The 20,018-nt window shown below is 35.6% G+C and overlaps 1 protein-coding gene across 1 annotated transcript in view; it reads left to right on the top strand.

Annotated features, from left to right (window-relative positions):
- The window catches only part of NETO1 (neuropilin and tolloid like 1), a 209,494-nt gene that overhangs the window by 63,560 nt on the left and 125,916 nt on the right, over positions 1 to 20,018 (top strand). The gene's annotated exons all lie outside the window — the stretch shown is intronic.

Raw genomic sequence — 20,018 nt, forward strand, 5'->3', positions numbered from 1 at the left:
GAACTGTGGAACACTTAGACCTTGGTCTTAGAAATTAAAGCTTTAGTGTCTACCAAAGAAACCAAGGTCATCCACTGCATCCAGAGAACTCGCCAGTCATCTTCACTTTTGTCGTGCCACTGAGCTCTGATGCATCTAGAAGAGAGAGGCTGCAGATTTCACCCAATTCTGCCTCATTTAAATCCATTTTATGTGCAAGTCAAAAGGTATCACTTGTACCATTTTACTGTTTCATTTTTTTAATATTATATAAGTTTACAATTCTATCATTTTATTATTCAGCTATTTTACTATTTTTTATTATTTTACTATGTTCCTGTTCTACTATCTTACTATTTTACTTACTTTGAAGTCCTATGGGAAGGCACTAGTGGCGAAGCAGTAGGTACATATACACTGGGAGCTATAACCATAACCCTGCACACAAGCAGCCTGGGTCAAAGGGTTGTCTTCTCACTGGAATGAAGCAGCAGTGGGATTTAGCAACCCCCTGGGAGTCTGAGAAGCCTTCTTAAGGACCACACTGCTTACTGCCTGGTGTGAGGAAGGGGCTAGAAAATGTGCCTTAAAAATCATCTGCTTCACAAAAACGTTTGTGGAGGGACAGGTCGAAAAAGAGTATAGAATAAATGGAGGGCAGGACAGGAAAGAGAGTAGTATAGTTAGTCTTTCACAACATGACTGTTACGGAAGGGTTTTGCATGACTATGCATGTATAACTTATATCAATTTGCTTGTTTTCTCAATGAGAGTGGGTAGGGAGGGAGGAAGGGAGAGAATGTGAAACTCAAGGCTTTAAAATGAATGTTAAAAATTGTTTTTATATGCAACTGGGAAATAAGATATACAGGCAATGGGTTATAAAAATCTATCTTGCCCCACAGAAAAATAGAAGGGAAGGGGATAAGAAAAGGGGATGGGGGGTAATAGAAGGGAGGGCAGATTGGAGGAAAGGGTAATTAAAATGCATGCTGTCCTGGGGTAGGAGGAGGGGTGAGATGGAGAGAAAATTTGGAATTCAGAATGCTGTGGAAGTAAATGTTGAAAACTGAAAATAAATAAATTTATATTTTTTAAAAATTGTCTGTTTCACCTAACCCTGTGGCCAAAACACAAAAATATGTACAAATCATCTTTGCAAAGATGACTCTACTCACAATTGGTACATGGAATGTGTGCATGCTTATGGACAAGAAGATATTCAGTAGACTTGAAAGGCAAATAGCTGTTTTTGCCAGAGAACACAGCAGATATCACAACCAAATAGCAACTCTAAGTGAAGCAAGGCTGGAAAATGAAGGCCAGCTTATTGAAGTTGGAGCTGGATGCACATTTTTCTGTAGTGGCCACAGTGATGGGGAGCATTATGAAGCTGGCATAGTTTTGCAGCCAAATCCAATATAGTCAACAAGCTTGTATGCCTCCCAAAAGGAATGAATAATAGGGTCATGATAATGCAATTGCTACTTGCAAAAAAGCACCATCCTGCCATCATTAGTGCCTCTGCTCCCAACATGATGAACCCTGATGAGGTCCAACAAAAATTTTATGAAGACCTGAAGACCTTCATCATCAATGTTCTGAAAGAAGACAAGCTTCTAATTCTGGGTGACTTTAAACCCAGAGCAGGCACAGACTGTCAGACATGGCAGAAAGTCCTTAGGAGGAATGGAGTTGGAAATAGTAACAGCAACAGACAGTTAGGATTGAAGACTTGTGTGTCTCATGATCGTCTCATCACTGACATTGTTTTCCATTTACCCAAATGCAACAAAACTTCATGAATGTACCCTCACAATGAATATTGGTATTTAATAGATTATTTCCTTGAAAGGAGAAGAGCCAGACAGGATGTGAGAGTGATGAAGGCAATGTGTGGCAGAGTGTGCTAGACCAATAATAGGCTTATCCTCTTTAAACTAAACATACAAAAAATGGTGGCTCCAAGGCATGATGACTGCCAGAAGACTCAGGTTTAATAGATTAGAGCACTTCCTCATGTGTAAACAGTTTGCTACTGATTTGGAGGGAAAGCTGAGCCAACACACTAATGGTAACAGTGGAGCAGTAAAGGAATGGGCAGGTTTCAGAGACTTGGTGTACAGCAATGCATTTACTCAGCTGGGCCAGAATGTCCACAAACAACAGGATTGGTTCGATGAAACTGATAGGAAAATCCAACAGCTACTAAGTGAAAAATGAAAACTCTACAGGGGCTACCAATACGATAGTTCATTCATCTCTTAAAAAGCAGTGTTTATCTCCATCAAAAATAAAATTTAAATAAAGCTTTGAGAGATAAAAGTATTCTTGGCTCAGGAAGAAGGCAGATGAAATTCAGTTTTATGCTGATAGTAACAATCCAAAGGGTTTTTACAATGCCCTGAAGGCTATTTATGGACCAAAGACCTCTGGTCATCTCAATTACTCAGCTGTGATAGAGCTACACTAATTAGTGAAAAAGTCATGATCCTAGAGACATGGTTTAAACACTTCCATAATATTCTGAACCGACCATCAACCAACACCGAAGTCATTGACTGTTTACCTCAGGTTGAAGTAAATCCTTCTCTAGGCAAAATTCCCACTGAAAAAGAGGTTTTGAATTCCATTAGGCCCTTCTCATATGACAAAGCACCTGGTGCTGATTCCATTCCAGCAGAAATCTACAAGGCAGGGGGTCTACTGCTCATACAAAAGCTGATAGAAATCTTCTAGGTTATATGGCAAGAGGAGATTATCCCCCAGGAGATCAAGGATGTCTCGACTGACTATGAAGGAAATAGGTTTTCCTATCACAACCCTGGTGGGAGGTGGGTGTTCTCTCTTTTAATCATTGCCAGCAAGATTCTTGTTAGAGTATTCTTTAATTGGCTGATCCTTCACCTGGAAGATCCTTGACCTGGTCATCTATACAAAAGCCAGTGTGGTTTCAGAAAAAGCGAATGAATGGTAGATATTATGTTTCCTGCCTGATAACTCTAGGAGAAATTACAGGAGCAGAAGAGATCTGTATGTAAGATTTGTGGTTCTGACTAAGGCCTTTGATACTGTCAGTCATGAAGGCCTGTGGAAGATCATGGCAAAATAAAGTTCATAAGTATTAGACATCAGTTTCATGATGGAACACTTGTATGGGTTCTGAATGATGAATGATGTTTTTGCACTTTTCCAGTCACCAGCAAAGCGAAACGGGGATGTGTGCTTGCTTCCATGCAGCTTAGTATGTTGTTTTCAGTGATGTTGTCAGACATCTTCAACAAGGACAAAAATGGCATCAACTTCTGAACTGATGGTAAATTATTTAACATGAAAAGGCTATAATCCAAGACTAAAGTGGAGGGAAAGTTGATGTGTGACTTTTTGTTTGCTGATGATGGTGAAATGAATGCAGCCTCCGAGGCTGAGAAGCAAAAACCATGAATCAATTTTCTGCCACTTATGCTAATTTCAGCCTAACAATTAATATCAAAAAAACATAACATTTCCTCCAGCCAAAACCACAACATCCATACGTGGAACCACCGGTTACAGCAAATGGAGAAATCTTTAATGCTGTGGATAAGTTCATTTTCCTTGGCAGTATACTTTCCAGGCATATAACATAAATGATGTGGGTGACACATGCATTGCTAATGTTAGTTCAGCAATTGGGAGGCTCTGAAAGAATATGTGGAAGAGCAGAGGCATAAGGCTGCCTACTAAACTGAAGGCTACAGAGTTGCCGTGCTGACCTCATTGTTGTATTCCTGTGCAACCTGGATGGTTTGCCAGTGCCATGCCAGAAAATTGAAAAACTTCCATTTGAATTGTTTCAGGAAATTTCTGAAGATTACCTAACAAGTTAAGGTACTGGACCCTGAGGTCCTGAAGTGACAAGGACTCAAACTCTACTGCAGGGAACACAACTCTATTGGGCAGACCACATTGTTTGAATGCCAAATATATATCTGCCTGAAAGGGCTATTTTACAGAGAACTTCTACAAGCAGGTGCTCACATGGTGGTCAATAGAACTGATACAAATACACTCTTAAGATTTCTCTAAACTTTGGTATTGTTTATGAAACCTGGGGAATACTGGCACACAATCATCCAGCATGGCATGCCTGTATCAAAGAAGATTATGCTCTATGACCAAAGCAGAACTGTGATAACTCAAAAGAAACTTGATATGCACCAATTTAGAAACATCTTCCTCCCAAATGATCATACAGGCTTTTTCTACCTGACCTTCTGAACTCATACTGGTATGAACAGCCATAGCTGGATATACTGTTCATTGCCTGTGACATTGCGATATCATTCTGGTCCTCTGAACACAAACAGCAATAATGACTAGAAAGTTCCAAATGGAAGTGCCATGTGAGTAGGTTTGAGAGGACTATTTCCAATTAGAAGAAACAGGGAAGACTTCATGGAGGAAGTAGCACTGGACTGGGGATTTAAAGGATAAGTGAGAATTCAGCATATGAAGATGAGAAGGGAAAGTATTCCATGCTGAGAGAACATAGGGAAAAGGCAGAAAACAGGGAGTAAAGAGAAAATTTGTGGAATGAGTAGGCCAAAGACTTTATGTGAAAAAAATGAGATAAAACTAAAAACAAAGAATGACACAAAATTGTAGGAAGCCTTCAGTCCATAGTGTAAGGCCTTGGAGATGTTTTTTACTAGTATGGCAAAACCAGATTTAAACAAAAGATTGATTTTGCAATTTTATGGAGGATTACTGTGTTGTTAGAGAGGGGAGGAGGAAGTTGATTAGAGAATTATTGCAATAATCCAGGCAGGTTGAAATGAAGACATGAAATAGAATGATATTCATGTGAATATTGAGGAGGGGGAGGAGATGAGATATGTCTCATGGATTGAACTGCCAGGACTTTTTAAATGAATGGCTATTTAAATTTTAGAAGAAAGAAGAGTCAAAGATTACCCCAAGATTACCCACAGTCAGAAATAATGCAGTAAAAAGAAGAAAGCTTTTGAACATATTAAGGTTTAAGGTTCTGGTAGGGCATTCAGGTGGAGATAGATTTCTGTAGAAATGGTATTCCAAGTCCTTTGAGTGAATGACATTGTCAATAAAAGGAATACAGTATCAAAAGACATATAGAACAAGGGAATAACTTTGGGGAATAGCTCTGTTATACTATAGAACAGGGTGTGGATCCAATAAAGAAGATGGAAAAGGAGAATTTTGAGTGTTAGAGGGATAAAGAGAAGGTATGATCTATGAAGCAAGAGAAGGAGATAATATCTAGTAACTGTTACTGCAAAAAGTTGGGATGAGTTCTGTGTTAGATAATTCACTTTTAAGTGATAGTATGACATTCATTTGTTGAAGAAATATTTACTGACCACTTGCAGCAACTATTAAGCACTGGCGTAGAGATGTCAATAGTTAGATATATAGGAATGCAAAGTGGGTGAGGAGATGGACCTTAAATATGTATTGGGAAATCAGTTGCACAGACATCAGAACTGAAGTTCTCTGTATTTATTTCCCAAGAGGTACAACATAATGAAATAATCTAAGAGGCCCAAGACGAACTTTGGGCAAGATGCAAGGTTAATCAAGAAGAGAAGGGAGAATAAAAGAAACAGGAGTAGATGAGATGTAGAAGGAATAGTAGAATAGTATATTATCATAGAAACCAAAACAGGAAAATAAGGGCATATGCATGTGTGTAAAATGCATAGAAAGCATGTAAAGAAATGGCCCTTCCCTTCAAGGTAAATGGAGCTGTATGTGGATATGACTTTAAATTGCTTGATGTGTATGATGTTTTAAACCTGTAAATTTTTTTTTTTACTGAAGCAGTCTCAACCTAGAGCTAAGATTGGAAATTCTAGCACCTGGATCAAATTTTTTCTTTCTTTCTTTCTTTCTTTCTTCCTTCCTTCCTTCCTTCCTTTCTTTCTTTCTTTCTTTCTTTCTTTCTTTCTTTCTTTCTTTCTTTCTTTCTTTCTTTCTTTCTTTCTTTCTTTCTCTTTCTATCTTTCTTTCTTTCTTTCTTTTTTTCTTTCATTCTTATTTTGTTTTTTTCTTTCTTTCCTTCTCTTTCTTTTTTTTCTTTTTGAGGGAGGAGTGTCTAGATCTGGCCTGCATAACCTGGATGTACAACCTACAGAAGATGTTTTCCTCTACATTTATCATGGGCTGCCCGAAATCCTTTGGCATACTGCAAGCAGCCCATGGGTTGCAGGTTGTGCAGGCTTGGTCTAGATTATGATTACTCTTGTGTTTAGTTGAGGTAGCCTACTGAACAGTAGTCATGGTAATTGAATGAGTTGAGGAATAGGGTAAGGAAGAATGTAATACTGTGAGCAAGGAATAGAAAACACATTGAGGAGGAAAGAAACTGCTGCCGGATAATAGCAACAAGAATCTACTCAAGATGGAGTGAATTTTAAAGGAGAAGGGGTGGTTTCTCAGTGAAGATGGAAGAGGAATGATATGAGATTGGCAGTGAGGAGTACAAGTATGGGTAAATTCCATCTCTTGGTCCTTTGTATTAAGTGGTATGAGGGAAAGTGTAAACAGAGAAGCTAAGAGAGATGGTATCTTCAGGAGAAAGTTATACGAATACTGAAAGATGGATAAAATGAGAGAAAGCTATCTAAATGAATGGCTATTTAAATTTTAGAAGAAAGAAGAGTCAAAGGAGAGGAGGATTTAGATTTGGGGTGAGCCTTATAGAAGATCTAGTCAAATTGTCTTATTGTACAGATAAGAAACTGAGGCCCAGAGGTAAAGTGACTTGCAGGACTTCCATATTTTTATATAACCAACAAGTTGCTCAAAACCAGGTCTTTCAATCCTAAAACTACTGATTTTTCTCCTCCATCACAAAAAGTGTGGTAGAAGAAAAGGGGAGATAGAGCAGGATTGAATTTACTATACCTGCCATCAGAAGGGTGGCTGCATCTAAAAAAAAAGAGCTAGGAAGAGAGCAAGTCAATCTTGCAGACTCAAGAAATCATCAATTGATTTTATTTAAAAATAAATTGTAATAGAGACTAGAATAATTAAATTGATAATCATTACCATAAGTTTAAATCTTTATGAATTCATCCTTAAGTATTTAAAATTCTCAGTGTATCAAAGTATTATTGTGATCCAAAAGACACTGGAGATAAGGAGATATGTTTATCAAAATAATTTGCTTAGAAAACATATGGAGGAGTGGCAAAAACTTCGCACTAACATTTAGATTCAATGGAAAATATGCATATAATCATCATATGTAAGAAAATGATCATTTTCCTCCTCTTAGAAAACAGATAAAGGACTACTGGTGTGGAAAGTTGCATGTACTGTCAGATGTGGTCAAAATATGGGTTGAGTTTTCTCTAACCATTTTTCTTTTGTTATGAGAGAAGCTCCCATGGAGAGGAGAAGATTTATTGAGAATTGTAATATAAGTAACAAAAAAGCTCAATGAAATTTAAAAGAAAAAAACACTGATATACTGTATCCACCCATAAAACCCAGGAACAACTGAAGTTGGCAGATTAATATATTTCATCATTCTGATAATATACTATTTCCCTTGAAAAAACAGAGCCAAGAAGATGTTGTGTAACAGGACTCATGAACAGCAATTGTCAGATGCTATCTAGAAATTTAAAAGACAGTCTTAGAAGATCTGCTTATTGAGGCATGTGGGCTAATAAAAGACTGAAGCTCACTATTTCTTATTTATGCTTTTATTTTTTCTGGTTTCATTTAAAATAGTCTCTTTAAAATAGTCTAGTCTTATACAGATTAAAGAAACTGAGGCCCAGAGAAGTAAAATAATAACTAAAAATTCACAATTATAGCTGGAGAATGCCCATTTACTCAGAACCATTTTATTTCTTGGGAAAGTAATATATGATTCTTTTGCGGTTATTAATAATTTAAGGCTTATTGTTAGATTATATAAAGTTATTTTTAAAGAGATTTTAAGTAGCACACAGTGATTCTATTACATAAACTTTTACTTTGATAATATTTGTTCAGAAATCTGGGGAATAAAGTTTTTGTTTTTTGCTTTACTTATATTGTGATACATTTACTCATTCAAACATTAACATGAACAAAAATAAATTCATATAGATTGGAGAAGTACATGCATTCTCTACTAACAATCACCTTTGATGTTAATAAGAAATGCCAATATTTAATTTCTCACTGAGACTTGTGGTATGTTTCTCAAATATAACATAGCTATATTTACTCATTGAAACATTTTTTGTATCAATCTACTATTTAGCACATTTTTTTTATTTTAGGAGCTTGGCTCTTACATGTGATATGGGTACCGCCACTGGATTTTGAAATACATGTAGAGCCAGCACAGTGGGGTGGGTGGAAGAATGTGAGAGTAGGTGGAAAGGGACAGTAAATTCACTGTTAAGAAATGCTAGTTTCTGTTTACAAATGGCATTCAGTTGGAAGCTTAAGTTTAGAGAAATCTTTTCTTTCTTCAGTCTCTCAGGAGATACAAAAGAAGTAGCAAAAAAGCAAATGTAGTCTTAAAAGAGGGGGAAAATAATAATTCAAGCCATTTACAAGTGGAATAGACTTTCTCAGGAGGTAGTTGTCTCATGCTCATGAAAGGTTTTTGATGAAAGGCTGGGTGACTGCTTTGTAGAGATTTTTTTTGTTTGTTTAGGTATTGGTTGGTCTATATGGCCTCCAGGGTCCCTTCTATCTTTGAAAATTTGTTATAATTTGCATGAAAGTTCAAGAAAGAGAGAATTGTGGAGTTCAAAGGAATTTTTAAAACCTAGCTAATTCCACCGGGTCTGATAAGACATGCTTAAAATCATAGAAGCATTAGAATTTTTTGGAACTAGAAGGAACCTTAGAAATCACTTAGTTCTAAAGGGGTTAAAAGATCACAGAGCTAGTTACTACTAGAGCCAGAAAAAGGACCTTAACTTTTGATATCATTGTCATATACATACATACATACATATATACACACATGAGCGTGCGCGTACACACATACACATGTATGTAACCTCATTTTACCTTTTCCAAGTCCAATGAGGTTAGTAGGACAAGCATTGTTAGCTCCATTACATAGTTGGGGAAGCTATAACACGTATGTACTAAATAACTTTCTCAAGGTCATGCAGCAAGTTAATTTGCAGACCTAATTCTAGAACCAAATATTGTCTTTATTCTAGGAATATTTGCAAATCTGGCCTTCTAGTTGTTTTTGCTTAGAAAATAGAAATAGTTAGTATTTAGAGGTGTAGCTGTGGAATGAGGATTAAGTTTTTGGGGATGTTGTAAATTTCTCTTTCAGATCTAGAGGAATTCTGAGGACCTTTCTATCTTTGAGGGGTTTTTATTCTGTTTTTTTTCTCATTTTGCTTTGTTTCCATTTATATGATAATCTTAACTAGCATTACCATATATTATGTAGAGTGACTTGTTTGAGTTTTTGGATGTCTCTTTAAATAACATTAACTACAAATAATGTGAAGGCAATTCACACTCATAATTCCAAAAAGGAGATTTCATAACTTGATTTGCTAATTCAGTCTAATATTAAGGGTGTCTTTATATGCCTACTCTCCCGTCTTCCCTTACTATAAATCCCTTTTCTCTTGTTTAATGCTCAACTGAAACAGAAAATATTTGGAAGTTATTTTCTAAATGATAATCACTTGAATAAAAAATAGCACTGACAAAAGTATACTACCCCACCTAGGAGATGGTTGAAAGACATTCTTGGTCCTCTGTGTCATCTGTGGCAATATCTCAAAAGCTAAGTTTGAACACATAAGTCCAAGATCAAGTTTATGACATCAGAGAAAGAAGGGTATGATACTGGGTAGGACTCCATGGCAGGTTTCTTGTACTACAGATGACATATTCCAGGAATCTAGTTAGCAAATTATTTCATGTCTTCTGCATAGCTAGGTAAGGAGATATCAAAAAAAAAAATCAAAATCATTCCATAGTCCACTTTGGCTTCCATCTGAATTATAGGTCTTGAGAGCTGGATAAGCCCTCAAATACCAGCTAGTTCAACTTCTTAATTTTACAAATGAATCAAATGAGGTCCAAATAAGTTTAATGACTTGTGCAAAGTTGTGTAGGTTAGTAGCATAGCTACAACTAGAATGCAGAGCACCTGACTTAAATAAGTTCCCTTGCCACTACAGTCCACTGGTACCAGTTTTGACTAGAAGTGTCAGAATCTCAGAGCCACTTTAGTACATTAAAGTACAGTATAGAAGTTAGGCCATGTTATTGGCTTTTGGGGTATAGTCCCTGTTTAAGGTAAAATATTTTATTTACTTACTCCGGATTCATGCTTTAAGAATTTTAATGTTCTATAACTAAAAGTAACCTTGAAATTTGTCTAGTTTAATCCTCATATTTTTAAAATAATTTTTTTGTCCAGGGCAAAGCAGGCTAACTCTTCCTCTTAAAACTCTAGGGCATCTTTTTTTTCTGAATGCTAAGGCTTTAATCCCTATTCCAGTGTATCTCCTCACCCACCGCCCATTAACTGCTAGTGATTTGGTGCCTTAGTTCCATTGAAAAAAGTCACCGAGTGACTTTTACACAGGATTATTTCCTAAAAAGATACAACAAATACTGACATTTTCTCCCTAAGTCTGGAAGGCACACCAGTCCCTTGGGAGAGTGGGCTTAGGCATATAAAGTTGTTTCTACTTAGCATTCCTCCATACAGATTTCATTTCCAAATGCAACATAGCTTATTTATGGACAATTCTATAGCTCACTGCTAGTGCCAGACTAGATCAAGAAGTTTTCTTAGAACTTTGCTCCTCACTTTCTGGCTTCTAGTAAATCTCAGCATGGACCGCAGCTCCCAGACTTTGAGATGGCTTTTTTCTCCAGACCTTCCTAAGCTCACAAAGTATAGCAGTTTTCAATCTCCTTCACCCAGAAGTAGGAAAGAAGAAATACAACAGAGACATAAGAACAACAGGACCATGCACATTTGGCTTCATGCAAGTTCTGGATGAGGGAGGGACAAGGTGGCACCCATCTGGATGACCACAGTAGTTCTTCCTTCTCAAATACCAGATGGAAAAGAAATGTCCAGGAAAAAAAAAAGAGATTCACTATGTCTGCGTAGTGGCTCTTGAATGTACCCCAATTCCTGCTCAATAACCTGTCAAAAAGGCTCCTCTTCACCACATGGTTACCAGACTGGGACCTGGTAGAGAGTCTGCACATACTTAAAAGTAGATTTTCATTTGTTGAACAACATGGGCGTGCTCTCTAGCCCCCATTGTGTGCATAGGAGAAAATAGGTAGATAAAGGTTAGGCCACATTTTCCAACCCACATAGCTGATAAGTAGTAAATCCAGGATTGAAGACTAATCTTTCATTCCCAAACTCAATCTTCTTTCTGCTAAAGTCTGATTGCAAAGATGTTATACACACTTTTGGTTTCATTTTACATATTAGATTTCCATGGAGGAATCCCTCTGGACACAGGATGATTGTGAGAGGATAGAATTTGTAGACTGGAGAAAGAAATGACAAACCACTCCTGCACCTTTGTTAAGAAAAGCCCACATGGGCTCATGAAGAGTTGGACACTATTGAATGACTGAACAACAAAACAGAATTTGTAGAATCAAAGGTTCTTGCTTTTTAACCCTTCTAAAATTAGTTTTCCAATTAATTTGGAATATACCATATGACCATTAGTCAATTATCATCTCAGGGTCTATAAGTTCCATTATCTAATGGAAAGTGTGTGTATCCAATGCGGTTACTAATATACATTGTGTAAATATATCTCTATCTACAAACACACATACCATATACACACACATATATATGTGTGTGTATATGTGTATATACATATACATATATACATATATATTGCTAATACTTTCTTCACATATAAAAAAGTTTTCAAAATAAAAGTGGCTTTTTCCTGGTGTTTTAGTAGCACACTAATGCCATTTTTGCTCTTAAGTTTGTATTGTTCTTCATCTCAGCAATTTTAATGGATATGTGAATCATTTAAGAATCAAGATAATTTTTGCATAAAGGTAAAGTCTTTCATATAAATCTTCAGTTTAAGATTGTGAAACAACAACTAATAATTATTGATATAAAAGAAGCAAATACAAAAAGCCATTGAGAAGCAAGTTTGAACATATTTCTCTTTAAAGTATGATTCTAACTTTTGTAGTATTCACATTGAAATATGTAAGCACATATGTATATCTACACATACTTAAATATACATGTATACATATGTAATTACATATATGCAAGTGGGTATATCCTTTGATTAATAATAACTTTGCATATGGCAAATTTTTAGATCTAAGTGAAAATTACCAGTACATTCTCCTATAGGAATGTCCAACAAACTAATTTACATATTATTTACTACTTGTAAATGATCCAAAACCAAAGAAATTTCAAGCTCAAGTGTCAGGTGGCATAATAATTGAAAATATACTGTAGATATGGAAAAGTATAATTTAACAAATATTCATTGAGTTACAGCTTTGTTCAAGACATTTTGCAAAAAGAGACCTGTAAAGAAGTAAAAGTTATGGTTCCTGACCTCATGGAATTTATATCCTAAGCAGGGAAATGAGGGATAAAAAGGAAAACAGAATTATAGCATGAGGTATGACATGAAATTATGAAAGTCACAAAGCTTTTGGTCCATTAAGAAAAATGAGAAATAATTTCTATTTGGAAGAACCAGAGATGCTTTCATGAATGATAGGATATCAGCTTGAACTTGAAAGATGAAGAAGAATTAGGTAGAGCAAGAAAGAAGAACACATGAGGCAGAGAAAAGAGGTAGAAAACTGCAGCAAGTATTCAGGTTGACAAGTTGGCTGTAGTGTAGGATGATAGGATATTAGAAGGGAAGTATATACTCAGGTCAAATCTTGAAGGACTTAGAAAGGAGTTTGAATTTTATTTAGGAGAGTATAGAGAGCCAGCAAAAAATTTAATAAAACATTTTGGCAACATGAACAGAACAATGCTTTTAGAAGATTCTCAGAAGCAGTACAAAGGATGGATTATAGGTGGAAAATGTGAAAAGCAGGCATTTAAGGAAATAGGAAAATATAATTCAATTTATAAACCCAGTGTAAAAGGTACACTATGTATATAAGCTAATTCACTATAGAAAATGTGATAATGAAATTTATATGACAGGGATAAATTTCATTTTATATTACTTGAAACATAACAGATTTTAAAGATCTCTTCCCCATATCATTTTGCCCCTGGTGCCAGCAGCTCAAATAAATATATCAATCAAAGCACTGGCTAGAAATTAGCTTTTAATGTGTGTATATGTGTGTGTGTGTGTGTGTGTGTGAGAGAGAGAGAGAGAGACAGAGACAGAGAGAGAGAGACAGAGAGAGAGAAACAGAGACAGAGAGAGAGACAGAGAGAGAGAGACAGGGAGAGAGAAAGAGACAGAGACAGAGATGGAGACAGTGACAGAGAGACAGAAAGAGACAGGGAGACAGAGATGATTAATTCATTTTCACTGTTTTTATCCAAAATAAATTGCTGATGAAAACTAAAATATTAAAGAGGCAGTATGATCATGAAGAAAGAGTGTTGCATCTAGAGCCAGAGAATATAGGGTTTTTACTGCTTTTTATCAATCCTGTGATCTTGGTCAAATCATTTACTTTCTTTGGATTCAATGTTCTCATCTGCAAAATCAGGCGTGAGATGCTGGATTAAATGTTCTCTAAGCTCCCTTCCAGCTCTATTTTTTTTCCATGAAGCATATATTTAACTTTATCATATAAATCAATGGGTAATAAAAGGATTTAATACATAATTTTGTTTTACATATTTTCACAGAGCATGCTTATTTCAGAAATCAACAGTTGTCTGTACTTGTGGATTAAAAAAACATGTGCCAACAACAGATTAGTTAATTAAAAAAAACTTTAAAATAAAGGAACTAAGACTTCCTGGGAATAGCTTTCTAAAATTTTCAAAGGGAGGGAGAAGGGGTTCAGTCCTGTGTTTAAATCAGTGTCAGGATTTAGTTACTCCATTTATGCAAATCTTTAACTCCTCTGTAACTTGTATTTTTAGAAAGTCTATTCATGGGGCAGCTAGGTGGTGCAATGAGTAGAGCACTGGCCCTGGAGTCAGGAAGACCTGAGTTCAAATCTGGCCTCAGACACTTGACACATTCACTAGCTGTGTGACCTTGGGCAAGTCACTTAACCCCAATTGCCCTGCCAAAAAAAAAAGTCTACTCATTAGACAATGCCCATGGTCAGATAGCCAGCATGTATCAAAAACAGTAATAATCATGTATTTATATAACACTTAAAGGTTTACATTTTTGCATATATTATGTCATTTAATCTTCAAAATTACCCTATAAGGTAGATATTGTTATTATCCTACCTTTGTAGGTGAGGTAACTGAAACCCACAGAGATTAAGTGACTTGCCCAGTGTCAAGAATACAGTACATGTTTGAGACAGAATTCAAATCAGGTTCTCCTTAATCTGTCTTAAACTTTATCCACTACAACACCTAGCTGCCTCTAAACCTGTATCTTAACCGCAAATCTTTCTGAGTTTGAGGCTTACCCCTTTTCGACTGTGCATATGCTCAAATATAATGTGTTCATGTGTGTATGTGTGTGTGCATGTGTTTGCTTGTAGAATTGGCTTTGGTTCCCAGCAGACTTAGTGATAAGGAAAGATATTTCAATTTTTTTCTCAAAAACTCAAAAAAATAATATCTCAGAAATTATGACAATAACTCAGAATTGTCAATGGTATGTCATTTTGAAAATTCAAAACATAAGATTATGTTCATTATTATTAGATAAAGGAATGGTTTTAAAATAGGAATAAAATAAATTATGGCGGAAATAAGGTAGACTTGAAAATACTAAATGTATTTTGTTGTGAAAATCAAATGTGGGGAGAAGGATCATTATCAAAGCAGTAGAATGGCTTCTTAGCAAAGTACATTTTATTAGTTTTGGAAAGAAAGCTAAAGTCTTTAAAGATTGTTGAAGCTGTATGAGACTTTAGAGATCATCTATAGTACTTCAATTATTGCTCACTTTTTCCATGAAAAATTTAAAATCTAAGAGGCTAAGTGACTTTCTCAAGATCACACAAAACTGGCACTAGAAACAGATTCCTAACAACTTTCCCCACCTTAGCCTAGTACATTTTTTCACCATACCACATATTTTTCTTTCTCAAATCTCACTTTAAAGATGCCCTTCAAAAATAACTTTCCTATTCAAAGTGGATATAACATTACTATTAGGTTTTTTTTAATTTTTAAAGAGAATTACTTATTTTAGAGAAATGCTTAAGTACATATGTATTTCTCTAAAGCCTGAATATTTTTTCAAGAAAATACTTTCATTTTCAGTATAAAAAGTAACATGAGCAAATGCTATAAGTAATCACTTTTGGGGAAAAAATTTGCCAATGTAATTACATATTTTAAAGTTCTAACACTACAATCTTTTTTTAAAGTACTGCTAACATTTGTAATTAAAACTTCTATTATACAATTTGTATAAGTACACATTTTTCTTCTAAGATTTATCTATTACTACCTTAAAAGAATTTAAATGCTATCAATCCGTTGTTTTTCTGACATTTTAAATGCTTTTAAAAAAACTCAATTTAATAAATTGTTCTTAAAGGGTTACACATTTACTATGATAGACACTGAGTATTTTTTTAAATGTTCCTGTCTTTAAAGAGCTTATATTCTGCTGGGAGGATACACTATCCCCCTACAAATAAACAAATATACAATAAGTAGAAAAACTAATATCAAGTGTGAGAGAGCAATATAACTATAATAAAGAATCAGTAATGTTTTTGTGTAAAAATCATTCTTAAGCTATGTTTTAAAGGAAATTGAGGGTTCTAAGGGGTGAAAGTAAGTTTATTTCAGATGTGGAGGAACAGCTGTTCAATTACATATAGGTGAAAGATGCAAAATACTGTATTAGGAAAACCAAGAAGGATGGCTTGGTTATAATGGAGAGTATATGAGAAGATAAATTCTTAAAATGAATAGGATAGGAAATATCACTCGAATTCAAAGTGAAGAATGTGACATATCCCCTGAAGAAAACATAGAAGGCTTTTCACATGAACAAAAACAATTACAATTCTGTGAGTCTGATAACTGTGAAATTTATTTTTCCTCTTTTATACTTATTCTGAAACTGACTCATTTGAGTCCTACTGCTTCAGAAGGTGGGGGAAAAGCTTTTATGACACTTTTTATATTGCTCATGGTGCTTTAAACATGTTCCTTAAATATGGTGAATAAAATGTCAGTAGAAGAGTCTTTCTTATCTGGGACTGCCAATATTTTCTTTTATAGGCTGAAATTGGAAGAGACAAGAAAAATATCATGTGGTAATCCTCACATGAAACTCCTTGTTTTGGGTTTATTTGTTTGTTTTTGATAACCTTTACAGAAGAATGTAGTGATCTCTGCAAAAGCAAGCAGAAGATAGCTTAATCTAATGGAGATCACTTTGTTGTTGTTGTTGAGTTGCTTCAGTCATGTCCAACTCTTTGTGACCCCATTTGAGGTTTTCTTGGCAAAGATACTGGAATGGCTTGCCATTTCCTTCTTCAGTTCATTTTACAAATGAGGAAACTGATCAAGGTTGAGTGCTTTCCCAAGGTCACTTAGAAAGTAAGTGACTAAGGCCAGATTTGAACTTAGGAAGATGAGTCTTACTGACTCTAGGCCTGACACTCCATCTACTGTGCCACCTAGAGGCCTTTTTAATCACTTTTTTAAAGAGTTCTTTTATATATCCATCTGAAAAATGACCACCCAATAATTCTGAGTTCCTTTTTTGTTCTTTTGGGAGGCCATTGAGAATTTTTGCTAAACTATAATTCAGGTAAAAGGTGGGAGCCATAAGGGTTCAATTTAGCTCTTGGATGCCAATCACAAATTATATTACAGTGACTTAATTCTTTATATTACCTGAAATAACATGACATAGTATTTTATTGTGATCATGTTTTATTACTTACTTGAAAGTAGAGAGTGCCATTAGTAATGTGATTAGTTATTATTACTATTTATTTTGAAATTAATTCATTTACTAATGAATTTATTAATTAAAATATTAATCAAATTTACTTTATTAATTAAAACATTTATTAAGCATTGACTGTGCAAGAGTACTGGGCTAGTTGCTACATTAAAAAGATCAAAAATAACAGTCCCTGCTCCCAAGAAATATGTCTGTTGGGGGGAGATGTGGGTGGGGCATATTATTGAATTCATAAATCAAGATAGAATGTTGAAAGGTTAAAAAGTGTAGATACAATGTGCTCTACTATTTACAAGATGGTTTCGCATATAGTATCTGATTTTTCCATGCAAACAAACTAGTGAAGAAGGCATAATTATTTCCCTTTTTACTGATGAAAATCTGAGTCTCAGAATGTTTGTGACTTGCCCAAGGTCAAGCAGCTAATAATTTTTGGAGTCAGTACTCAGAACTGGGTCTCTTGATATGTATATACTATGGGAAGTTTCTAGGAACTTTCTAGGAGCTATTCCAGTATCTTCCTGAAGATTTTGTCTTAAAGTAGGTTGCCTCTGTGTTTTTCTTGAGCTGTTGCCTTCATTTGTTACATCATGGAAAGCAAGTAGAAGTGGATAAAAGTCTTTAAAAATGAAAGATGGATCTTGACTTCTAAGCAGAATGGGCAAATGTGAAAGAAAAAAGAATGGAAATTGAATGTATTACTATTAGCCCTTAGGCCGTTCTCTAGCATGGACTCAGGACCAATAGGAAAAAGACCTTGCACCTTCCTTCCATCTTCCTGCAGCCCCCAGTGTCCTGGGGCAAGATTCTACTCTCTCCCCTCATAGTTACTGACCAACTTCTTTCAGCTCTCAGACTCTTCTCCAGCATACCAAACTAGTATGGCCTTTTCGTGCTTAGTAACTTTAGTCCTGGACTCCCTGAGGTCTAGTGCTGTCTGTTCCATCCTGACATGAGGCAATCTTCCTGAGGCCTCGTAGGACATAGGATCAGCACCTGCCACATGGTTAGACATCAGTGAAAAACTTATACAGTAATCATCTGCTTCCCTTAAAGAATTTCCCTCTAAGCACTGATACTCAGGTTGTACTTTTTCATAGTTAGCACACTTGTATCCCTTAGGCTCTCCCAATCTCAGTGATTCTGAAACCCAGCTGTTGATGTACAAATCCTGTTTCCCATTCTCAGTGGCTTGCTCTCCTTTTTCCATCTCCCTTAACTTTACCCAACAAATGGCCACTCCAGATGTGCCCATGCCTTCCACTGTGCTTTCTGGAAAGCCTACACCAAAATTATCATACTTCCTTTCATCTTGACCTTTTATCCTTTTGTATCTCCTCAATCTTTGTATCAATAAGGCAAAATTCATGATATCAGTGGTGACCACGCATATGCCTGTATAGTTCAGAGTCGCAAAGAATAAGAGACTCTCTGTATAGAAGGCAGAAGTAAAACATTTATTCAGACAGCAAAGGATCAAATCCCAGAACCAATAACCCCAATTTGACATAGCAGTAATTGTACTCCAAAACCAGTAAGTCCACTTCAATGTAACAGCAAGGAGATGAAAACATGGTATCACAACAGAGCCAAGCCATCCTGTAATCTTCTCTTCTGTTAGGGCCTTCCTATAAAAACTCACTCACAAATCCTAACTGTCTGCTTGCCCTTGTCCTCTCCTCCCACAGTTCTGAAAGCCCTTGCAGTTCTCAGAGCCCTTCCAGTTCTCTCTCTCACAGTTCTCTCTTCTTCTTGCAGTTCTGTCTTCTTTGAAGCTCTCTTGAATCCACAGCTCCCTAGTCTGAGCTTAATGGCTACCCACAGGGCATATGTACCCTGTGTAGGCCTGGGGCTTAGCACCCAGGGTATGGGCCTGCCTATTAGCAAGTCTCTCTTAATCAAGCTTCCCTTAACTAGCTCTACCTGAGGCCTATTGAATGGATGGGGAAGATCTTTGATCACATTAGTACCACAATCTTTTAGGTGTCAGTGAAAGCTACATCCTTCCTAATGGCATAGCTTCTCTGAAAACCATTTTTAGTACTGGTTTCATTTTCTTTTATGATCTTGGCTCAATGATTGTATTGAAGGAGTCAGAATTTTCTTTGCTTCTCGATGAAACTTGCATATACTTCCACCACTCACCTCTGTCAGGATCATCTCCTTCTGGACTCATGATATGCACATTTTTTTATTCAATACATATCCTGATGACTTATTAATTGAACTTCCAAGTTATTCTCCTTTCTTCCTCAACTAATTCAATTCCTGTTTTGTAATCTCCCTGCCCCAACTTTTGCCCATCCTCAAACAGACTTCAAAATATACATTGATGCTCTCTTAAACAGAGTAAGCACACAATTTGCATCAGCAAATAAACATAATAATAACCTCACATTTGATGAGTGTAAAGAGAGGATTTGTGGATAAGAATTCATTATTTATTTTAAAAAATGTTGGGAAAACCAGAAAGAGGTATGACAGAAATTGGGCATGGGCCAATATCCCATACCATTTACCCAGATAAGGTCAAAATTGATACATGACCTAAACATAAAGAGAGGTCTTACAAGAGAATTAGAAGAACATGGAAGATATTACTTATCAGACTCATGAATATGTGAACAATTTATGAACAAACAAGAGAGAAAGAGCAACATTAGGTATAAAATGAATAATTTTGATTACATTAAATTAAAAAGGTTTTGTACAAATAAAATAAATACAGCCAAGATTAGAAAGAAAGCAGAAAATTGGGAGAGAATTTATAGTTTATCAGATAAAGTTCTCATATCTAAAATATATAGAGAACTTTGTCAAATTTCTAAGAATATAAGTCATTCCCCAATTGAGAAATGGTGAAAGGATATGAACAGACAGTTTTCTGATAAAGAAATCAAAAACAATTTATAATCACATAAAATACTCTAAATCATATGGATT

The sequence above is a fragment of the Trichosurus vulpecula genome, chromosome 1, assembly GCF_011100635.1.
Source record: "Trichosurus vulpecula isolate mTriVul1 chromosome 1, mTriVul1.pri, whole genome shotgun sequence".
Classification (NCBI taxonomy): Eukaryota; Metazoa; Chordata; class Mammalia; order Diprotodontia; family Phalangeridae; genus Trichosurus; species Trichosurus vulpecula.